The following is a 25,141-nucleotide window of genomic DNA, read 5'->3' on the forward strand; positions in this document are numbered from 1 at the left end:
ACACACCTGTGTCAGAGAAGAGTGAAAGACAAGAACTCTGCTTTCACTGAGCAAAAGGCCCAGGTGCATAACCCAAGCAAACCAATGGAATAATTGTGTTTTAAAGTAAAAGTTACTCAATCTGCCATGGTGTCTCCTTAGAGTAACTTCTCCTTAATTAACAAAAATTACATGCAATTTCTATCTTCAGATATAGTCAGAATCACTATTTCCAATAAAGTTGTCAAAAGATTGCCATAAGCAATTGAGAGCAGAAAGAAGTAGTGACATTTTGAAGGCTCAGTATGGTCTGCTGTTTTAAAAGGGGCATTCTTTTACCATGTTGTACTGGCATATGTTAAAGCAAGATTGCACGATTGCTACCTTGAGTTAGCATCAAAATTAAAAAAAAAAAAAAAAAAATAAACCATCAAATGACATAATTCTTTATAAATTAAGTCCAGCGAGGATCATTAAGTTTCATTTAAATGCATTACTCGTTTATTCTACTGAACTCAACAAGTTAAATGTGGTAGGTTATTCTCAGTTTATCAAGGCATTTACGTACATGCCCAGGCATGCAGACTGAACCTTGCAGTTCAAAACCTCCACCCAATCTACTTCCATTGTCATTATAACAAAGGGAAAAGCCTACAAAGAAGACAAAGCCCTGTAATTTGTAGTCCGCACCAATGAACTAGATAGCAAAAGAAATGTCTTTTTCTGGAAAGAAAAGCCTTTCTACAACAGAGAACAACTGTTGGAAATAAAACAAGATTAACCCGTCTCTCTGTTACCTTCACCCTTGTAGTGGACAGGAAAGAGGTATCACTTCACTGTTGTCCTAAAGCAACCAATTCAAAAGCAAAATTGCATCTATTTCATTATTTGGATCAACTTACATCACAGAATGGAAAGGTGTGCCTGGACAACTGAACCAAGTGTGCTTAAATTATCCCTGGAAAATGCTTGTTTAGTCTGCTCTTAAGTACTGCAGTGACAGAGACTCCAGAATTTCCCCAAGCAATCTATTCTAGAAAGCAACTATTTTTACAACTGGAATTTTTTTCCTGATGTCTAGCCTAAATTGCATTTACTGCAATTTAATTCCATTATTCTTTATCCTGTCCCCAGAAGCAATGGAAACCAAATTATTCCTTTCCTCTTTGAAGCAATTTGGAGACACTTGCAGACTCATCACACTCCCCCTGCCGCCCTTGCTTAGCAGAACAATTAACACTGTTTCAGCATGGCAGATTTCCTAAGTCTCCTACAATCTTTGCACTCACCTCTCAATTCTTTCTTAAATTCCAGATGAAACAACCACACTTAAAGAAAGTTCATTTTGTGAGACTTGCAAGCAAGGTATCAGGCTGCATCTTCACAAGGTAAGGACACCTGTGATTAACGTTCAAACTGTCACTTAAAGCAACCTTCACTCTACCTAGTCAGACATTCCATGTCTCGTAATTACACAATTACTACCTGTAGTGGGCACAAACAAGCAAGATTTTGGTAGCTGGGGTAGCAGCAGTGCCTGTGTGGGAGGAGACGATGAGTGGCCTGGTAGCTGGTGCTGCAGCCTGATGGAGGCAACTCGCTGGGTGCCCAAACTACCACGAGTTGAAAGGAGACATGGCACCATCCCTCAAACATGTCCCAGAAGGAGCCTTGGCAGCTATGGGAGGAGATGTGTGAGGAAACACATAAGGAGAGACACAGGGAGATGCTTGAGGAGCGGTGAGGAGGGATGGACAGTCATGGAGATCTGTAGCTGCAGCAAGAGGTGCCTGGTGCCACTGCTGAGGGGACGCAGCCCATGGCTGGCCACCCCCAAGAGACTGCAGCTAAGGGTGGCCCACGCCAGGTTGGGGACAGTTTAGGAAGGCAGAGGATAGATGTGGGTGCCCAACAAAAGGACGAGGGGCAACGGGCACAGATTGAAGCATAGGAGGTTCCATTTGAATATGAGGAAAAACTTCTTTACCCTGAGAGTGACAGGGTCCTGGAACAGGCTGCCTAGAGAGGCTGTGGAGTGTCCTTCTCTGGAGACATTCCTGTGCAATCTACTCCAGGAGTACCTGCTTTAGCAGGTGGCTTGGACTAGATGATCTCCAGAGGTCCCTTCCAACCCCAACCACGCTGTGATTCTGTGATTTGGTTAAATTGAGCCTGGGAAAGGAGGAAAAAAAGGTGACTATTTAAATATTAATGGGTTTTTCTCCCTAATACCCAAGTTACTCATCAGAAGCTGGTATTAATTGCCAATAAACTCATTGAAAATTCCCCAAGTCAAAGGCCATTTTACCCATGGTACTAACTATGTGGAATACTTTCAACCTCTTCTCAACTGAGCTGCATCCTATTCCTTTCGAAAATACTCCTCCATATTCTGAAGATCCTTTCACAATTTTATCCTACCAGAGGCCTAAAAGCACAATATCAGTCTTGGGAATGAACCTCAACATGATCAGTTTAACTGAAATGTTCTAGAGAGCCGTTTATTGAAGGTTATTTTTTCCTCTTGATTTTTCATACCATAGATGCTGCCACACTTAGGAACAAGAGTGACATGGCTGCAGAAGCACCTATCCTTCTGCAGCCCAGCTTGTGGCACTTCATGAACACATTCCATCCGAATTGCCCAAGAAAACGAACTTTGAAAGGTCACTTAAGGTGAGAGATTACATACAACCTCAACTTGTTGTGTTTGTGAAACTGAATACATAGAAGAGGTCAACAGTAAGTAAAGGTATGTTCATTAATATCAGCAACAACACACAAACTGAGTGCCATAATCACTCTAGTCATTGCAGAGTACGGTGGGACCAAGCTTTGATGCACCCAGGAGTAGCATCCTTGCATTCCACCAGAGGAGCACAACACCATGCAAAACAGTAGTGACACCTTGTGTGCAAATAAGACATAAACCTGCTTGATTTGGCAATCTAGGTTGAGGAAAAGTATTTCTTTCAGCATGCTGAAACAAACCAACCAACCGGTTTTCAGTAAAAAGAAACCCACAACATATATTTCCTAAAAAGGCACACACACCACTACTGCTGAAAATCTGCCACCACACTGGGTTGTATAAAAGGCCTGTCGGGTTTTTCCTATAGTCTCCTAGTAGAAGGAAAATTAGCATGTTTAAAGACACACTGCAGCAATAAAAACCATGATTTGTAGCTGATCTCTCAAACTGGCTTCCTCTTTGAGACTAGGCAAACTCCTCACTTTCAGCACTCCTAGTTTCTCAATGTAAAGCTGAGAAGCACCTTCCAAGTCATCTGAGTAAATGTTCTGAGTAATACCAGGCAATTTTCCATCAAATGATTATTTGTGGATACACATTTCAGCAGTTTTAATAATATTTACCTACCTCATAGGGGTGCTGCATGTATTAGTTGGTTACTGTTTCAGTGATCCTTTCAAAACACAAAAGCCTAGTATGATGACACAGCCAAAGTTAATAGATGATGCTATTGTTCCTTAGATAATACTACCTTCCCTTCTTAAAGGATATCCTCTGAAAAAAAGCAACGACTGCTTTTGTGCTGTATTTTAAATAGCAATAAAAATATTATAATTAGACATTTTCCTGGTTTTCAATGCTCCTTGTAAACAGTTTTTAGTACCACTTAAATGAATTTTCTTTCTCATTTAAAACAACTGGGAAGAATACTCAAGAGAGAAAGAAAGTGAGAGAGTTGCTTGTCACATCATTTCTCAGTATTCTGCAGCTCTGCATTGAAAATGTACTTCAGTGATTCAGGAGCTGTGAAAATTCAGGCTGTGATTGTACAGGCTGAAAGGGGAGTGGGGCTGTCTTAAAAAGGGAGGTGTTGCTTTTGTAACATATTTTACTTCAACATAAGGCACAGTTGCCAATACAAAATAATATGCATATACTTCTCATTCTGTGATAGAATATGCCATGAACTATCAGTATGCCTTGTTACATAAAATAAGTGAGGTACCACCCACTTTTTTTCTTTTTTTTAACTGTTGTTTATGATTTAGACCAATAATCACACTAAATACTTGGAAATAAATGAAGGCTTTTCAGACTGATTAAATTGGCTGAATGCTTTAAACATGTGACTTTGGCAGATCTAATCATCCCAGGGTAGTCAGGGAGTTAATCATGCAAATGTCTTCAGATATTTCAATTTGCAAAGCTGTGTTTTGTAGCATGCACTCTTCCAAAGCATCTGTATTCTGCAGGGTGAACTGCAACTGTTCAGTGACTGGGCAATAGGAAAAACATACTAATGAGCAAAATATTAAGCAAATAAAGTAATACAATTAAAAAGTTTTAATCAGAAGAATACAAAATTTGCCAGAGACTTTACACCATTGTAGGAGGTATGGGGCCATTGGCTCCTATTTGGAGGAAGTAAGGAATACAGAATAGCTCCAATACCAAACATGTATCCCACAACTTCACTGTTTGTGCACAAATGTCAAGCTTACTACATATACTTTATGGAATTAGATTTTTCTGTTCCTACTGCACATGAGGAAAGTTAAGGTGTTCCTAAATGAACCTTCCTCACTCTTTTTTGGAGACAGGTAGCTTCCACCAAATGTGAGACTCATTTACTACTCTTAGTAATCCTTTTTTTCTACCTTCCTTTCTGTGTGAAGGGAAATTTGAGTATGAATGAATGAGGTGAATCATGGGTTCCATCTTTCAGTGAAAAGTCTATTTCATTCTGAGCAGAATATGAACATTTTCTACTATTTCTTCTTTCCTATCTCTGGGACAGTTGAAAAATATTGTATCTAGATCATACGTTTTGATGTTACAGTCGATCTTCTTTAAAGCTCTTAAAATACACACATTCCCTGCATTTTAAACTCTGCCCCGTAATCAACTGGCAAAACCCATTTTAGTTCAGCTCTATAAAATGTTCAGCTTTGTAAAATGCAGCCAACGAATCAGACTTAAAGACAGTCAATTAGTTAAGAAGATTAAAATCCGTCTTATGGATAGAAGCTGGTTAATAAGACAAGGAAGGATCAAAAGATAGCTGGGAGTCTGACAACTCCTGCATGCCACCAAAAGATGTCAGCGACATCTTGTCATTTTATAAGTGAATAAAACTGATCTTGCTTGCCAAAGTAAGAAGAGTAGGGTTTATGAAGCACATTCTACAACATGGTAAAGCATAACCAGATAGTAAGACTTTTGAGGGATGAACACAGAAAAACACAAGAACAAGAAGCCATAGAATTGACTTGAGTTATAACTGACCCACCACATAGTATTTATTTGTAATATTCAAACCAGTTAGTGCAATATAATGGGTAAGAAATGTAACATAAATCTGGATCTTAAAAATGAAAGTCCCAGAGCCAGTTTGTTTCTTCCTACACCCAGACAGAGCCTTCAATGACATTAAGGTTATGATGGAAAAATCATTCCAATAGAAGTCTATAGAGATTTTGTTAATATGCCTTTATGATGTGATATTATGACGGCAATTCAATTTCATTGCAGGCCTAATGAGACTGTGTTACAATGTCAAAATGAAAGGAAACTATATCAATCAAGTTATAGTACCCTGAGAGAAAGAAAAACCTAAAGAAATTAACCCCATTAAAAACTATTTTAAAACAACATTAAGATTTAGTGAATTCAGAATTGCTTTGCTTTTGTTGGTTTAGTGCTTCAGGTAGAAGTTAAATTTGGCACTGATTTACAACTCATTACATGTATTGACACCAGGGGAATCAGTGAAAGTTTTAAGGAACCACAAACAACAATATTCACAGCAAGTACTGTGGTTATGGAAAGCATTGGGCAGAACCTGTTTAGTCCTAGAGCTAAAATCTTGAGAATGGATTCACTGAAACCTCATCTGTCCTGCAAAACAATGGTCACTATAGTATTAAGTTCTGCTGCAAATATATCAGGACTACTTCAGTCAACACTGTATGATAGTAGTAACAAGAAATGCAACACTGAAATTGTAAATAACATTATAAAGTAAAAACACTGATATTTCATTCAGGCCAAATAAAACATGACCTTTAATCAGCAAGGTGATTCGTGTATATACACTCAGTTCAGATTGAACTTTCATTGAAGAACATACAAACTTCCCATGATATTGCCTGTTTTAGCTACTTAAATCTTATTATTACTGAGATTCCTTCTCTCACAGGCTGAGTCCTCTCAATGCACTGAAATTGCTATTGCTGTCCTGTTTCATGGCTGTATTAGAGACAAATCCTTTTTCTTGAAATGTCAAAAAGTCTGTTTCACTCACTAACACGCTTACATATCCAGTTATCCTTAGTTTTCATTTGCATTCAACTTCAGCTTTTCTGCAGCCTATTCAGTGCTTCCCTTACACTTTGTGTCATTGTATTGCAATGTTTCATTATGCTTTTTCTAGCATGTGTATATCTAGCAGGCTAGTTTCTAACATGCATACTCTGTTTAGAAGCTTCTTTAAATCCAAGTTTTCAAATAGCTTTCCTTAGACTTATTTGCTTAAAAAAATATATGTATATATATATATATATATTTACTTCATTCAAAGGGTGTAGCAAGCTCAGTAATGTGCTGTTACATGTACATCAGCTTCTCCTCACTCTTCGGTCTACGTTTAATTTTAATGCCAGCAATTTAATTTAATTTTGATTCAGATGAAGATTACTCGTCCCATGCATACTCCTTTATTTCAAAAATGTTCTCAATTTCCTAATGAAGCTGATTCATTATCCACTAAGCATATTCATTTCCTCAGCTACATCTTCAAATGTTGCTTCTCCATCTTTCTGTCAGGCCCTGAGAACATTTCAGAGAAGTAACTTTCTAACTGGACATTTACATTCTAACCCCAGCACCTGTTCTACCTTTTGCTGTGTCATTGGCACAACAAATCCAAACACCAGTTGTTCCCTCGTCTGTCTGTTCCAACAAGAACAGAGCATGAACGTCTACATAAACTTCAGTAAGACATTCCTTTGATAACTATCCTGCCAAATAATATCACCTCTTAACAGTGTGAATGCTGAAGTGTTTTGATTATTATTAGTGTTATTTTAATGATTGGCATTCATATTTTTGTCAAATATTGGGAAATCAATGAAAACAATATAACGCCACTGGGAAAAAATATCATTTGCAAAATAATTATAAGCAATTGGCACCAGATGTTCTATTTCTCCAAAATTTGCATTTTCTGGTTTGTAATATTTGTATATTTCTTCTGGCAAAATGCTGAAGCAACCATACCTCAAAAGGCTGGACTTTTTATTTTTCTGGCTTTGGTTTTATGACAATGTAATTCAAAGGCAAAGCTCAGGTCGTATTTCCAAAGTCAGTTACACTTAGTGGTTTCACACCCTACCACACAAGTACTCTATCTTTTATTTTAACTATACTTAATCTTATCTTCTAATCTGCCTGAAGCAGAGACAAACAGCATGTTTTAACAATACTGTTCTGCTAAACCTGAAGCCAAATGGAATCAAGGAATTGATAAGAAGCTTTTCCTAGATATAACAAAACCCGAATATTCCTGTAACGGCTGTTGGCTGTTTCTTGTTTGTCTAGTTTCACCTAAAGAACTGAAGTTATTTCATTCACCGGACTGAAGATTTTAATCTAAAATTGAAAGGTTTTGATAGCCCTAGATCAAAATTCATCTGATCGAAGATTTATTTTGATTTGTATGCAGACAGGCATGAGAGAGCTTGCTTGAAGTTTCAATAATTTTCTTTATAAAAGAAGAGCAAATGCTTTCTGAGGTCACAAAACTTTTAGGGGGTCACTGGAATCCCACGGTATGAGCTCTCATATAGAGAGGTTAATATTTCTTAATTCTTTGTGTCATAAAGATTAATCATTTAAAGAAAAATGAAGAACATTTTGTTTAGATTCAAGTGTTTAGATTCATGTCCATTCACAAAACTTTGGAAGACTACATATTCTGATTTTTTTTGTTTCTTTTTTATTCTAAGAGTACACTCAGTCTATTTTTATTTATGTTAGGTACAGAGTGAGCAATTAACTTAGCCGTAGGCAAAGAAACACAACACAGCATGAGTTGGCAATGTCTTGAGAAACACCATATACCCAGTTCTGCCACCACAGTTAATAAGAACCAGTCAATAAAAATCCTGTGTGAGGAACTCACCCAGCTAAGAGCTAGTCTCTGCTGATCTCCACATTTTTAACTCTAGAAAATAAAATTTCTTCAGCATTTTACTAATTCTTCGGCACAATTCTCTAAATGTTCTTGTTTATCTCAGATAAAAATACATTTTTTAGACTGAAGCTGTACAGTAGTTTCTGAGATAGGAACTGATGCCTTGTACAAATTTTACTGATACCATCAAGTGAAGTCACTGGACTGATGGCAGCCTTAGACACCAATTGTTAACAACTATGTATTACTTGACAACAAGTGAATAGGAAAATAAAGCTACACTTGGGTAATTGCAAGAAGATATGATAGTATACAGAGCATACAGAGTTCTTTTACTAGTCTGTCTACTAGCTTTGTAATGTTGAGTTGTAAAAACACCAAAACATTTAAAACAGATTTAAAGCTTTTCTTCTGTGCTGAATCCATTCCCCTGTTTAAAAAGCAAAAGGGTTTCAGAAAAGGCAAGAATATCATTTATTATATTCAAAATATTAATATTTTGCTTGACATAAAGCAGTACAGAAATGGTGGTACTGACTTTGCCTTTTTCAAACAGCAAGCATACAGGTTCACCAAAAGGACTTTAGAAACTCCCTAGCAATGTTTCGTTATATATGTTATTCTCATATGATGAGAGAACAATGACTGTTGTCAATTAAAGAAAATGAAGGATATGATAGAAAAACACACACACACACACTAAAATAGGATATTACCATCTCTTTGCAAGATGGGGCTTGTCCTTTAGGAAGCCAATGAAATGATTTTTCAGTGTATTTCTGGTTGCAATACTTCTTGTACAGTTCACTTAGAAGCACTGAAAAAGTCTTTCCATGAGTTCTGTGAACTGCCTTTGCATCTTCTTCATGCTTTGTGCAGATCTTGCTGTGCCAAAAGCTCTCTTCCTGCTAGATTTTTTACAGACACTATTCCTGTTCCTCCTTTTTCTCCCACAAGTATTCTTCATTGAAAGTAATGTTTATCTCTCCCACACCTGGGTTCCCCTGATCCAGTAAGCTGCAGCCACAATAATGCAAACAAGAAAACTTTCTCTTTTTAAAGTCCAGGTGTCTATTTACACATCAGCATTTATCAACCCTTAAAAAGCAACATTATGACACTCAAAAGCTAGTTTGCCTCAGAATTTTATTTAATCTCTTTTCTAGAAATGCAAAAAAAAAAGTCTTAAAGGGGGAGCCTTGGAAGAAGTTAGAAAACATACTGTCGTCTTGATGGTAGGATTCAGCAGAGACTCCATTTGAGATTCTCTTGTGATGGTTTCTTCCATTTCACAAGGAAGGAAGAAAAACTCATAAAGCTGTCCTACAGGGCTGGGAAATAAGTAGTCATATGGACACTACATTCCTTCCTTTCTTCCTTCCTTCCTTCCTTTATTTATTTATTTATTTAACTAAAGGAAGCATGTCAAGAGCTTCCCAGATCACTCTGTAGCCATCTACCACCCAATTATTACTGAGTCTACAGGAGCTTAAAGAAGTACGTGCAACTTGGGCTCAGGCATGAGTGCAGATGGATCCTAATCCATTTCAGAAATCTAGCCATGACTATACTGGTTTCATAACTTACAACAGTACTTGGGAGAGGAACTGCTGAAAGACATTCACTGATTATCCTCAGTTTCTTTAGCACAGTCCATAATATCTCTCTCAGATACATTTGGTTTACATGAAACTCATTAAGATGCAATAGAAAGAAAAAACAAGCATTTGAGACCTGCTTCTGAAACCTGCAGGCCCAGCTGAGACACAGAAATGTCTACCCTGACTACGTAAAGTATTATTCATAACATCTGCCTATCCAGTGCAATGTGAGCTCCTGTCATTCATCACTGACATGTCTCTATACTAGGACTGACATCCTAAGGGAACATTCTCTTTCATGAGAATATTCCAGTTCCTTTGGTATCACTATATATGCTGATATACAATATCCTTTGGCATTGAAAATATGTTCTAGCATGATATATTAATTCAAAATAAAAAAAAATTAAAATAATATGCAAAGGCATCACATATCTGGCAAAAAATGTTTAAAAGCATGAAATTATTCTCCCAATAAAATTATTTTCCCAGTATGACAAGACACTGTCTACCATTGATCCCAGTGGTGCCAACATTCCACCAGATGTCCAGATACTGGGTTATTAATTAACAGCAAGGTACAATACTAGCTATTTCATCCTATGTCAAGTAAAATTTTTAAAGCCTTTCTCTTTCCCTTTAATTTCTATAGACCACTTCCTGACTTACTAGGAAAATAACTTCTCTAGTTCAGTTCTTATGATTATAAGTGTATATTATCAGATCACACTACACAGACATTTCTGCCACTATTTTCAAGTAGTAGGTGACCATAATGATATATACTTGACAGGTGTAATTACAACACATTTTTCAGCTAAGAATGAGTAGGTGGGACTCTCGCAGTAAGTCTTTTCATTACATTTTCTACAATAGATTACTACTTTTAAAAAAATATTTGACTTGTCTGCCCTTCACTGATGTCCTCAATGATTTCCTCCACCAAGCATTTTTACTACTTCAGCCTACCCTAATTAATTCTTAACTTTAAATTCTCCACCGACCCTAATTTAACTCTCTGTAGATACAAAAGCTTTGAAAAAAATCCTTAGTTTGCCATATAGCTTTTCTCCAAGCTTTTGCAGCTTTAAATCTGATCACACAAAATGCTGAAGCAAAGACTGCGCTGAACAGCACTATAAATTCTTGTATTACAATAGCAATGTCACTTTTCCAAGTACTAAAGTTGGGCTCCAAGAAAATCACAAAATGAGACTCTGAGTGTGAAGATGCTGGGTACCTGCAGTTTCGCTTTCAGCAACGAGGCTCCGATAGTAGTGAGTCATCTGCTGTACCCCTCCTGGGATCAGACACCGAGAGTCTACTAGAAATTCAGTTCTGTCTTCTTTCACTTGCCAAAAGAATCCTCCTCCTACAGCATATGTGTAAGCGCAGAATAAAGAAGCAAAAGTACTTGATACCAAAACTTAGGTGAACAGATTTCTAGTTGTATTTAGTTAACTTTAAGAAAGAGGAAGGAAAAAAAAAATAAGCCCCTCAGATTCAGGGCTGTATGCAAGACACTTAAGTCGAGAACAGCTGAGATAGACATAGTACTGTTGAAATTATAGCACGGACAAGAAAAAGACATAATCCTCTTTCTTTCTCACATTATGACTTTGCTGAAAAAAAGATTTAATGTCAATATTATAAAGTATTCTTTACTCTGCATTTAATATTTTTTAACAACTGTATTCAACACAAACAGACGAACTCCTGGAAAGACCTTGACCAAGGAGAATCAATGCATTTGTTTGCACTAATCTCTCAGCAGAGTGAGCTTGAAACCTGCTGGGCGGCTAACAACCAGGGGCTTCTAGGTGCTCAATTCCCACCACAAAACATACACTTGAATACTGAATGTGGGCTTCTTTCCTCACGAAAACTAAGGCCAAAGGCCTTTAATGCTTTCTTTACCATTTATCTTGCAAGTCTTGCTAACGGCATGTGTAAGGAACATAAGTGGTTTTGTACACCTTCTCATAAAGACTCCTCAGACAGACTGCAAAGCATTTAACAAAAGCTGTTAAGCTTTTGATGTGTCAGATTTGAAGAAAAAGCATTTTCAAAACTCTGAAAAAGTAAATTAATTGCAAACAATACATTTCCCATGGATAATCTTCTAATCCATCTTGCACCAGTGGCTTAACAAGCCAACCCTTTCATATTGTCTTAAACTTGCATGAAAGAATCATAGATATAAGCAGATAAACTTTTCAATGAACCTCATTTGGCTAAATTTAAGCACATTGACTTCTGTTTAGTAAAGAATCAGTCAACATAATTACACTACAGAATCAGGAAATAACAAATAAACCAATCTTTTTTGATTTCTTTTTTCCCCTCAATATTTCTAGGATATTTCAAGCACATTCACAAGAGCATTGAAAGTGAACCTTACTGTCTGAAAGCACTCATCATTTCAGTAAAGTAAAAAAAATGCAGACTTGTCTTTTTTTATTTTTTGGCCAGCATTGGGAATTTTCTGCTATCATCACACAAAATAGACATCCAGATGACTTCCACTAACTGATTCAGTGGCAGAAGTTATTTATTTGGTCAACAGGCATGTTGCATTTCAGGGTACAGTCATCTTCTTAGAGGTGGATGCAAGCAAGATCACCAACTTCATGGAGTGCTGTACCTCACACAGACCCACAAAGCAAATTAAATCAGCAGTGAGCCACCGATAGCACTCTTCCACGTCTTTCATTGTCAAGTTTGTTCAAGCATATTATATCTGCATGATCTCTTCCCCATTTCAGCTACCCAAAACAAATGCTTAAAATGAAAAGCAGGCTTCACCTCACTTAAAAATGCATAGAGAACTAGAAGGGGCATCCCAATGGCTCAGCTGGAGCCTTGAAGAGCAATTTCCATATGGAAATACAAGATACTGATGTTAGTAAGGCTATAAATTCAAGTCTGTATTCCTCAACCATTTAATAATTTCTCACTGACTTCATTAGGAACAGGACTGGGAAGAAAAGGACTATTGAAATGTGACAGTATTGAAATGTGACACACAAAACTGTTCTTAAAAGTACTAATCACACATCCATAACAGGACACATGACAAATGATTTGGTAGGATGTCAGAATATGTTATTTTCTAACACCAAACAGTATAAGCAGTAATTTTAAATAAAGTTGACAGTCCAAATCATCAGAAACTTCAAAAAGAAGTATTTAAGGGTTCTATTAAATAGCCTTAAGACCTCTTATGCACCTTCATTCCTTTTCCACTCAGTAAATACACTAAGGGAAAATGCTCATAAAAACGCTTTCAATCTGCACATTCTACACTGGTAAAAATAAAAGTCATAAGGATAAAAGTGTCAAAACTAGCCTAAGGTCTGGCAGCTGACAATAATGAGTTGTAGTGAAGTCAGTTGGGAAGCTCTCCAGAATCATTCTGGGAAAATACACTCATTTTAAAACAGCAATTCTCCATAACTTTAGCCATCTAGCTAGTTATACCAGTAGTTGGAAAGATTTATTGCACACAAAAAAAAACAACCAAACAAACAAACAACCAAACAAAACAAACAAACAAACAAACAAACAAAACCAAAACACACCAAGATTTTACTTAAATAAACATAAATTACTGACAGCAGTGAAGCTACATGATCTTACTATCAGATGTAGGATTTCTCTGATGAAATGGGGCTTACCTTCCTAATGAGCCGTCAGGTGCTCCACAGTTCTGGCTTATCTGAAATTCCACCCTTGGGACCAGTTGCAAAACCATCTAATAGATTCTAATAAAGTCAACCTTCTTTGTGTTACAGCTCTTCCTTTCTAAAGGTCAACACCTTTGCAGCATGCTTGTTATGTTATTAATTTGTTAGCATTGCTATTCATAAATAAACCAATCTCTTCCACACAGCTGTCTAAACCACCACAAATAAAACAATAAACAGATGGCAGTGCACAGTCTAAATGTTTTGGTTCAGCTATTGTACATGTAGCTATATCTATTCTACTTCCCTAGCTTCAGATGTCCCATAAAATTAAAAATATTGTGCCTGCAACTGCCTATATTCTAGAAACCTGAAATGCAGTTGACAACATGCTCCCTACACAACTGCTCTTTCATCACACTGGAAGAAAGTTCCCATGTCTTTGGCTGTTTACCATCTTAAGAGGCAGGAAGGAGTAGTTTACATTGACATTCTACAAGATTTATCTTTTTGTCGCTTTTTAATACCATGTAATAGAAAAGATTGGCTCCCAACACCAGAAGATAGAGGAAATACAAAGTACCACTTTCTACTCAGCAGTAAAGCAAAGGAAACCAAACCCTTATATCTTTTACTTCATGTCTTAAGACAGTATGTATGGATGTTGCCGTCTCTTCCTTGCTAATTCCCATATCCATGCAAAATCAACCAACGCTAATATGATTCAACTAACTGCAACAGAAAAACTGCACTCCAGCTCCTCTCCCTTTCCCTTCCATGTAAAGCACACAGCTCTGTAGAAGAATAATTAACTATGTGTTAACCACCTCCAATTACACTCCAGAAGGTGAAATACGATTATGCACTCTAGAAACAGAGAACTGTGCAAAGTTGATATGCAACACATACTTGAACTGGTAGCCTTTTTGCATGTAAAACAGAGGGAACTTGGTGCCTTAGGAACAAGTTTCTCAAACAAGTGGGAAATAGCGCCCTTACAGTTCTCCAAGGAGATCACCTTACTTCTTTGCAAGAGCAGACACAACCTTCTAAATGAATGGACAGAAAACTCAAGGCTCACTCAAGATCCTAAGTCTTCAGAGACTTGTTACCTTCTTGCTGTGTTTTTGTGTTTTTATTATTTTTATTATTGTGTTTGGAAAGAAGGAAGTATGTAAGTGGTGGTGAGGGAACCATTGTAATAAGAATACATTAGTTTCAGATTGCAAAGCTTGCCCATGATGATACAAGAGAAAATTCCAATTCAGATGGATTTCTTTATGCTAACACAAAGCCCCCAAGACAAAGGGAGTTAAATATACACAATTAGAGAAAGAATTTGATGCTATTATCCTAATTTGAAAATGAAGCTGTCAATAAAAAGGAAAAACAAATGGGATAAAATCAGAGTAAGAAACACCAAATGAGCTCTGCATTTACATTTTCGTCTCCTCTCCTCCATGGTAAGAAGGGTGAAAATTTATTCTATTGCAGCTAGAAGACTTTGATAAAAGCCTTCTTAAAAAACACTTTATCACATCATCCTTCTCTAACAAAGATATCCATTTTACTGTTGTAAATCATTAATTTTTCTCAGGTCTCCCCCTTCTACCAATTCCTTACCTAGTAAGTTCCTAACAGGTACAGATATAAATGGACACACAGAACTTACTACTTGGATATGGACAACCAAGTATTCACTGTGTTCTGTGTCAATCTACTATGGGCAGCTTTTAGTTATGCATTACTTTATGTAAGTGAATCTACATTAAAGAGAACAGTGGTAAGAGACATAAAACAAAAATGCAGCAATGGAGACTCTGAATTACAGAACTTTGTCCTCCTAGGTGTCGCCTTATTGGCCTACTATTTTGTACTCAACAGCTTACCCATTAACCCCCTGAAAATACTGTGTAATAAGGAATTAGCTTTGTGCTTGCCACAAATTACTGCAAGCTGGGAGCAGAAGCCGGTTAGCAAAATCTATGGTTTTTTTGAAAGGACAAAGCAAAATCGCAATGGTCTTCTGCCTTCCTGAGATTAGCTGAATCAATTCAGCTATCTAAGACTTTTTACCAAGGTTACTTTAAAAAATAAATAAATAAAAGAAAGAAAAAAGCCCCACCACATTGGTTTATACTGCATTTACAGCAGTTTGCCTGCAAAACCAAAGTAAAATTTACATCAGATTTTTGTGAGGAGGTATTCAGCATGTCTACTGGTTGCCTGCACCATGTGTATGCATCAATATGGGGCAAGCTTGCCACAAGCAGACAATTAAAAACATAGCAAAGTTGCAGGATCAGCTCACTGTCATTTTAAGATTTTAGAGAGATCTGGGTTTGTGCCTGGTCAGCACTTTGCTAATTAACTGTATTCTGACTATTCTGCAAAAATGATATTTTAGCTTGTAAAGTGTAAGATGCATATTACGGCCAAATAAACTTACACTGCAAAATTGTAAAGTAACTGTCAGTCTGCTGCATCTTACCCTTAAAATGCTCAGGAGAGGCCAAAATGTTGATTATACCTGTATTATGTACATTCTCAATATGAACCATTTGTACTTGTACTGGGGTTTATATGTATTTCAGTATTTGAACACCAAATGCAGTCTCAAACCAAGAGCATTAAAATATAGGTGCCTATTAAGATGACTTTGTTGAATAGCTAAGGACTTAAGATGTGATCATTCCAACTTTCTCCAGGTTTCTCTAAAAAACTTCTAATCTGTTTACTTAAAAAGGAAGATGCTTTGTGCTTATAACTCCATGTAATTCACAAACTGAAAAGCTGTATTCTATGGACCAGTGCTTGAAGCAGGCCCGTCAGGACAGTTCTTACTAAAGCCTCATGTTTTTTTGCTGCTTCCTCTAGTTTATTGACTCAGAACAGAGATCAATAAATGAGGTATTGCCATTTTTCTCCTTCATCTGATACTGTCTCCTGACATATTGTAGTCTAATTGTAAAATAATTCTTCATCACATTAAGAATTCCTATTGGATTTGTCTGTTAGGGTATTGTGCTAAAAGTTTAGAATATAAAAGGTGAAAATTTCCCATGTTTTAAAGACAGCCAGAATAATCTTTGTGGCAAGCTTGTGCACTCACTGAAAGCAAAAACAAAACCCTGACACAACAGAAGGGCTGAGAGCTGAAAGGTAAATTATGCTTGCTGTGTTTTTCTGAATTGAATCCTGCATGTAAGATCAGCAGCATTCAGACTCCTGGCAGAGAAGTCTCCAAAAGAGAGGTAAAACTAGGCAGTTGGCTTTAAAGAAAGCACACAAAAATATACTAAATGAAAATTCTGGTTGAGAAGTGCAATTGGTTAAATTGCCTACAGCATGTCTGTGGAGGAAAAGGTTCTACACAGATTTTCCTACTTTGAGGCGTGGAGAGAAAAGCATTGCAGAGCATGAAAAGCACTGCATGTATGGAAGACTTGTTCATTATGGACAATTCTTTTACAGATATTCTGGTTTGGGAATTGACAGAATGAGGAACACACTAAAGAAACCAGTGAGATAGAGTGAAGGGGTGTATTTGAAGGAATCAGTCAAGACAAGAGTCAGCTGATAGCCAGGAAAACAAGAAGAATAAACTGCCTAGAGGCAGTAGATAGAGAATTGTCTTGTCCTAAAAGCAAGGATGACATACTTGTAAGAGAGTTTACCTGATAGCCAGGAGTCATTCCTGCTTCTTCATGATTTGTCAGCAGGAGCTTCAAAATATTCAAGAATGGATTAATTACGAATTCTTAAAAGGCAGTTCATGATTTTGGCATGGGAGGAGTAAGCAGAGTTTAAAAATAGCTACAGAAGAAAAATGAACAGCTGTTCTTTAAGGAAATGCATTCTGAAACAGAGCTGTTTGTGAATAAAACTCAGTATTCACTCAGACACTTATCTCGGATTGCTAGTCCAGGTTTTAACACAAGAGCCCATCTGAGGGCATTTGTTTCTTCCAAATAGATGGAACTAAGGAGCCTAAATTGCTTAAGCAGCTTGGAAAGTCTCAGGCAAACTTGCTGCTTATTCAGTAGCATAATATGGCCTTCCTTTTTCACAGAACTGTGGTTTGTTTCCCTCAAATATCAAGACCATTTTTCAAATACGAGAATTCTAAAACTCTGTCTTCTGGGCACTATAAAAATGTCAATCTTGGGGTAACACATCAACTGATCAATTTATCTCTAGGCAATTCAACAGTACAGACAGAAAGCATGTAATAAATGCCTAGAACACAGCGCATGAGACAAAATATAGTTAAGAGCAGACCACTGAACTTCTCAGATTTGTTTTTTCTTCTGCAAAATTTAATTACAGATCATGTAGTAAAGATAATGCTTGAACATGTATTGGAAACCATTTACTAATTTGATGTATGACACTCACAAAGGGTCAGTCTCTTCAGAATGGAGACACTACTGTAGAGACAAGAAAAGCTTTAGGCTAGACCTGTAATTCAGGTGTAACCAGGTGTATTCATTTTCATTTTAAAAAGACCCAGAACCTTAGCTTGTGTAGTACACAGACATACCTTTCCTTATTAACCTGACTTCTTCTGTACTCTTATGTTTGGTCTGTAATATGTTATATCATCATCACTAAATATTAAAAATGTCTCCCAACAGATCGCTGTGCAAAACCAAGCTTAGGTGCTGTAAAGGAAGAATATAAAACTTGTATTCATTAGCCACAGAGCTTTTGCCTACTGAGAGACAGAAAAAATATTCTACTCTCATATACAAATATTACTGTTTGCAACTGACAGGAGAAAAGTGTCATAAAGCCCATTAAAGAACAAGCAACTATGGCTTTGGCTTCTCTGTTTCATTTCTCAGGAGACTCCTGGGAAGCTGTAGTTCTGTACCTAGTCAAAGATAAGTGTTTTCTTTGTGGAATGAAAGAAAGGAAAAGAGGGAGCCTAAAATCCCTAATTATTTGTTCAATCATCCAGATATGTAAAAAAAACAACTACATACCATCAGTGAAATACTGGGAAGCCCTCAGAGCTACAAAGACTGTAAGAATTATCAATAGTTGAGACAGTTCTAACAACTAGTATCTGATAGGATGCAACTTGCCCACATGCAATAATAATTACATTGTTCTGAACACTGAAGAGCTAATTAAAATTCTATAGTGTTCCTGGACATCTCTTAAAATGAAGAAAAAAAAGCTGTTTTTTCCAGAAAGTAAGTTATTGGACGCAATCCGATTAATGCCATAGAACAATAAGTTTGCCTTTAAAGAATCACTTTTTCTTCCTTAGCGCATGCCACAGTACTGAGAATTATGTATAACCTGTTTATACTAGGTTTGAACGCAGAGATGTCACATTTTAAAGAAAACATCCTTACTTTTAAAATCAGTTCCTTTGAGGCAAGATAATAGGTTCCTAATGACCTAATTAATTTTACACTAAGTGTATTTTGCAAATGTACAACATTAGACAGCAAATTTCTGTCTCTGCTTTGGTAAGAAATGGTTGTCTCCAAACACATCTCTAAAACCAATGTACAGTAATTCATGCCGACAGTTTATTCTAATTACAGCTGAGTATAATGGTTCAGCTGAGATACCAAATTTCACTGCAAATACCACTTTACTTGACAGTAAATAAAATAAAATTAAAATAAATTATAAATCCAAGTTATTTTAGCTGAAACCTTGTTTTTTCTAAGCACACAATGCTACCGAAAAGTATAATGTAGCAGATAATATCTTCTGGTGCTGATTCAGAAAAGAAGATTTTTTAAAAAATAAAGCTAGCACATATATATTTATTCATATTAACACAAACGGCGTGATATTGATACTCACTTTCTTTTCTTCCCAACTGTACCAGGATTCTCTGAAATTGAAACAACAACAAAAAAATCATCAACTGAAAAAAACTAAGGTATGTATTCTTCCCTCTTTCTCTTTGAAGATTCTAGATTCTGATCTGTCAACATAGACTTCAGCAAGTAGGTTAACTCCTGGTTCAATGAAAAGAGAGAACCATGTTGTCTTTTTTCACAACTGTATATCATAAGGTCTTCTCTGTGTTTCAGAAATGTACCAGTACATCCTAGCAACACATAAATGTGAATGTAGCACAAGCAAAAATGTAGTGCCTCAGACAAGGTTTCGCTGTAAACTATAACCTAATGCAGGAGTTTACATGCAGGTGATATGAAAAAATTACCTGAGTAATTATAGCTTTAGGGCAAACAGCAGAGCTAAACGTTAAACAGATTTTATAATTTCTCTTTTTTAAAATGCCTGAGCAGCCTTCTGCTGAATTAGAAACAGGTTTTGGAAAACACATAACAGTAAGTATAAAGCGTATACGTAATGAAGATGTGATGCACGCTAAGAAAATGTAAGGGTTACATATTAAAAGCTTTTATGGAAATAAATTAATTTCTTACAGGAACACATTCATATATAAGGAAAAGCAAACAGCTGAAGTGGGTTTTGTTTGTGCACTTTCAGGCAGTCAACATCCGTATTCAAGATTTTTAAAGTTTTATGTGATCCCAAACACAAAATATTTTGAAATCAACATTTAAATCTAGCGGCAACTTTAAATGTTGTTGTGGTTTAACCCCAGCCAGCATCTAAGCACCACACAGCTGCTCACTCACTTCCCCTGGTGGGATGAAGAAAATTAGAAGAGTAAAAGTGAGAAAAACTCGTGGGTTGATATAAAGACAGTTTAATAAGTAAAGCAAAAGCCATACAAGCAAGCAAAGCAAACCAAGGAATTAATTCACTACTTCCCATCGGCAGCAGGTGTTCAGCCATCCCTAGGAAAGCAGGGCTCCGTCACACGTAACAGCGACTTGGGAAGACAATACCACCACTCCAAACATCGCCCCCACTTCCTTCATGTTCCCCCAGTTTTATATGCCGAGCGTGGCATAATATGGTGTGCAACATCCCTTTGGTCAGCTGGGGTCAGCTGTCCCACCTTTGTTCCCTCTCAAATTCCTGTGCACCCCCAGCCTACTCTCTGGTGGGATGGTGTGAGAAGCAGAAAAGGCCTTGACTCTGTGCAAGCACCACTCAGCAATAACTAAAACATTATTGTATTATCAACACTGTTTTCAGCACAAATCTGAAAAACAGCTCCATATTATCTACTATGAAGAAAATCAACTCTGTCCCAGCCAAGACCAGCATAAGAGTTTATGTTAGGAGATTTTTAAGGAAAAATGTATTTGATTTTACATAACACCATACACCTCCTACTCTTGTCTGTCTGAACCTGGATAACTTTAAAGTATGTAACTGCAAATACAGTAGCCACAACCTCCAAACTCAAATGCCAAAGAATCTGAACATGAAATGTCAGGAATGCAATTTGTCAGTATAGCCCGGTTGATGGCATGGATATGAGACAGGTCTAAGTAGTTTGGCAACCATGAGCCAACAACGTTGTCCAAACAGCACATGTGTGCACTAGAAAAATGCTTGGAGATCCTGAGAGAAACACCTGGCAAGCACAGCTATGGGGGACAGGCGTGACTCTGTCAGCAAAGAAACTAGGACTTGTAAAGGTGAAATCTCTTAAACCATGTCAAACTGCAAACTAATAAGGTCATGCAAAAAAAACCCAAAGATAACAAAATCCAATAAAACAAAAATAAATGTAAAAAAGAACACTAAAACCAAAACATATGCACAAAAGAAAATAAAAACAAAGAAAAACACGCAGAAAATGCAGGTGTTGGGATTGGTATCTAAAGCAACACAGGTTGTTTCTGCAGAAAGTACAGGAACCACACCAACATATGTATTTTAAGTATTTTTAAAACAGGATCCATATTAATTTAACAGTGAACAAAAGCAGAAATTCTCTACATTAGAGGAGACCCTCCTTTTTCATACTGGACTCCTACAAAAAGATTATTCATTATAAGAAAGTAGAAAAATTCTGTAGGATAATATGAATGAGGCATGTAGTTAATCCACTAAGATTCCATTAAGAAGTGAGCCGATGTTCAGCCAACTAATTGCCCATTCATTAAAACAGAACCATAAGTGACATTTCCAACATATTAAAAAACCCCTCTGTAGTAATATTTTCCCATCTACATCTATTCTGACATTTATATTCTATGTCTCTGTCATAATTATTTCAAATAATTCCTCTGACATATTGAGGGGAAAATAGCTTAAAAAGAGATTACTTACCACCTACCAGTTGCTCACAAGGAAAGGAACAGGACAGAGTAATTATGTTCATGTATTAACATAGCACTGACATGCTTGTAGTCCTGTAAAATCACTACTGTGGTTGTACTTTTCCATGGTGAATATTTTCCAGTGCTTGAAATTATTTACACACACATATACTCAGGATTCATCTTCCCCAAACTGGCATACATAAAACTAACTCATGTGATGCGCAGCCAAAAGTCGGCATTAAAAAAAGAAGAAGAAAAAAATGCAAAATCCAAAGCTGGGATTTTCATGTCCCACTTAGTTCTGCTATTGCTAGTGCAACATCTGATGCTGAATAAAACAGAAAAGGAAAGTATAGAGAGGGCTGCACAAACAACTCCTTAGACAAATGATAAATATGGTTTTTAACCAAAAGAGAACTTGATACTCAGTACAAATTGTTATTTGTTGCATGTTCATTCAGGAATTCCACGCACCTTTTGACTGGTAATTAACAAAGACACAAGCTGACAGTTTGCAAGAAATAGTACAATCCCTGGGCATTTCAGAAATTGCTGCAAGTAGCTTCTTTCAGCACATTTTCATATCGGATTTTTATATAAAGACTATTTACTTGCTATAACACAACCACATTATTAATTTCCACTTAAAAAAACCCAAAACAAAACAATAAATCTCATTCACACGTTGGCCCATGCTTTCGATTCCAAACTGTGCATTGTTCAAGCAGTCTCTTCATCCTTGCAAGCTTGTTCTTATGGTTCTTGTCCTTACCACTTCCCATTATACATTATTCTGACTTAACTTCTCCTAATAATATTCCTAAATATCAATTTAAAATCCATCAAAGTTTTGCTGATCTTAGTTTGGTTCCTACACTTCAAGAAAACCTAATCAAAGTCAGCAATGCATTACAGTGCATATCTGGTGACATAACAACATCTGAAAGACAAAATAGATAAAATAGCCCCAGTGCAGATTTGTAACCCTGCAAATGTTCTCAGTACCACAAAGATAAAAAAGGTGGGATGCTACTATTTTATCACATGCCATTTAGGGATAAACAAAGTGAAAGCCCCTAATGAAGCTATATCTCATATTGCATTACAAAAGAACTGACCTACATAATCAAAATAATAGCTGCCCATTGTTCAAAACACACCTTTCTTTCCTCTTAGTTTATGCCATTACCAAAGTCAGAAAGTAGACTGGCCAAGCAATTTTAATAGGTGATAAATCCCTAGACAGAAAAAAATAATCTTCCTGACACGCTTAACCTGTGTTGGTCAATATTCAAATGATTTCTAGAAGCTTTAGCAGAGCTGAGAGTGGTAACAAACCGTGACGTTACCGCCATATGCCAAACGGAGTCTGCAACCTTGAATAAAGTCAGCTTCCTATTGGAAGCACAATGCATGTTCAGGACAAGACAGCTGCTACAATACAAAAAGCTCTGGCGAGCATATGCAAAAGCAAAAATAAAAAGCTGACAAGCTGAAGGCTTCACTTACCAAAACAAGCAGTGACATAAGAAATATGGATTTATCACTATGTAGGACCATTTGCACAGCTGTATTGTCCACAATTCAGTACTGTGAGAGGAATGCAGAACTGGACTAGACGGCATCAAAGGTCCACTGCACTCATACCAATACTTAAGCGCCAAATATAAAATCTTCCAGAATAGACACACACCTCAAGAGTGCAGAAATCAGAATGGATTCGCTACTGTCGACATGTAAAGTTTATTTTTAAGGAAACACTTTTTTAAAGACATACACGTTTAAGAAACCACACTCAGCATAGTAGCATGGACACAGATACATAAGAAAACCACACAGAATATTTTCTTCAATGAAAGGAATCAGATTTGTCAAAAAGAAAAACCTCAGAATTCATAATTTCCACCAAAAAAATGACACAGACTTTAACGTAACAGAGAAACACACTTGTATGAAAAATCGTCACAATGTCCTCTTTAAAGCAGACAGAATTTAGTTTACTTATTTATTTACATAAAAATCTATTACAGTAACTAAAGGAAAAACAATATTTTTTCATATGGTGAACTTTTTTTTTACTGAATCTGACCTTTTTAACATAGTCTCCCTAAGAATTTCGGAAAGGCTCACTTCAGCCTAAATTGGTCCCAAACAAAATGTGTTTATTATCTATGTATGAAAGTATATTGTTAAAAACAGAACGTAACTTGGAACAAATTTTAGAGCAGATGCAGTGGCTAGCACTATTCAATAGAAATGCTTTTAAGACTCTTCAAAGCAACAGTCCGCAGGCAGTGGGAATGCAGCACTAAGATAAAATACCTATCAGTGGCACTACATTTTGCAGCAAAAATAATTAATGAGGAGCTGGGTAGAGTGGATTATAAATTGCAGGGTGCACGCAGTAATTTCTGCTCTGGTCAATGTAGATATTAGATATATAGGTTAAAGCCTGTCACTGATACAATAATGGCCAGAATAACACACTAACAAAGAGAATTATACTTTATTGATTGATAAGAGATAAAACACCTATATTATCCAAAATTAATTTTTACTGCCTTAAAAAAATCTCTTTCTGCAAACCCTGCATCAAATATTAATCAAGCAATAATTAAAAGGGATAAAGAAAATTGTCTTGATATCTCACAATCATTTTCTTGGTGTGTAAAATACGCCAAGAATGACTGAATCAAACTGTAATATTCTAATACTGCATTTTTAAATTTTAATAATCCATTTTATTCCTAAACCCTTGTTGGAAATACTATTCTTAACTGAGTTTTGGTAGGCTAGTGATACTGTTGCTTATCCACAATGCGTCAAGATTAGAAAGCAGGACCAATACAGTAAGATAAGGCTTTATATTCTTATTTTGTATTACTTGAACTATTTCACTTTAACTGCATGTTTTTTTCACTACATTTCTCTGACAGAGTACCAAGGTCAGAGAAACCCAGATATAACAGTCCATCTACCTCTTTGCTCAGCAAGCAGTTACACACATGCTTAAGTACTTTTTAAAGGAAATAATGTTTTAACCAGATGCTTAAATGATTCCTGGCCTACTGAAGGGTGCACAATTAAACAGTCTGACGCAATTATGCATTAAGGATCTATGGCTTCTCTGCTGGACTTTGCCAATGACTATTTCATAAACTGTTGATAAGTTGTTCCAGGTATAATATGCTGTTAGATTAACAGTGGTTAACGAGAAGTTCATGTCTGACATCAGAGAGAGGTCGTTAACATGCAATATATAAGGTAATAAATACTATAAAACAATCTTTCAAGAGACACTCTCTTAAATATTTCCCTTCCTTTGATTACAGTACATGTGTGCAGTGCAGCTAGACTACTTTTAACATCCACAGATCCCCTGCAGATGAGCCATCCTAGTGGTGCCTCATTTCAAATCACTCCTTGTCACAGGTCCACAGCTGCACAAGCAAATTTACACACCTATAAATGTGTGTGATGTGAAAGTGGCTGTGCTAATTTCAGTCAAATCTTTAAAGAAAAGAGAG

At 36.5% G+C, this 25,141-nt stretch overlaps 1 long non-coding RNA gene across 1 annotated transcript in view; it reads right to left on the bottom strand.

Moving 5' to 3' along the window:
* Positions 1 to 897: 897 nt before the first annotated feature.
* LOC110362878 (uncharacterized) overlaps positions 898 to 25,141 on the bottom strand; it is a 330,506-nt gene continuing 306,262 nt past the window's right edge. The window contains exons 10-11 of the long non-coding RNA XR_010475687.1: positions 19,261 to 19,291; positions 898 to 2,151 (exon numbers count right to left, since the gene is read on the bottom strand). This is a non-coding gene — a long non-coding RNA (uncharacterized LOC110362878). The remainder of the gene's footprint in view (positions 2,152 to 19,260; positions 19,292 to 25,141) is intronic.

The sequence above is a fragment of the Columba livia genome, chromosome 12 (assembly GCF_036013475.1).
Source record: "Columba livia isolate bColLiv1 breed racing homer chromosome 12, bColLiv1.pat.W.v2, whole genome shotgun sequence".
NCBI lineage: Eukaryota > Metazoa > Chordata > Aves > Columbiformes > Columbidae > Columba > Columba livia.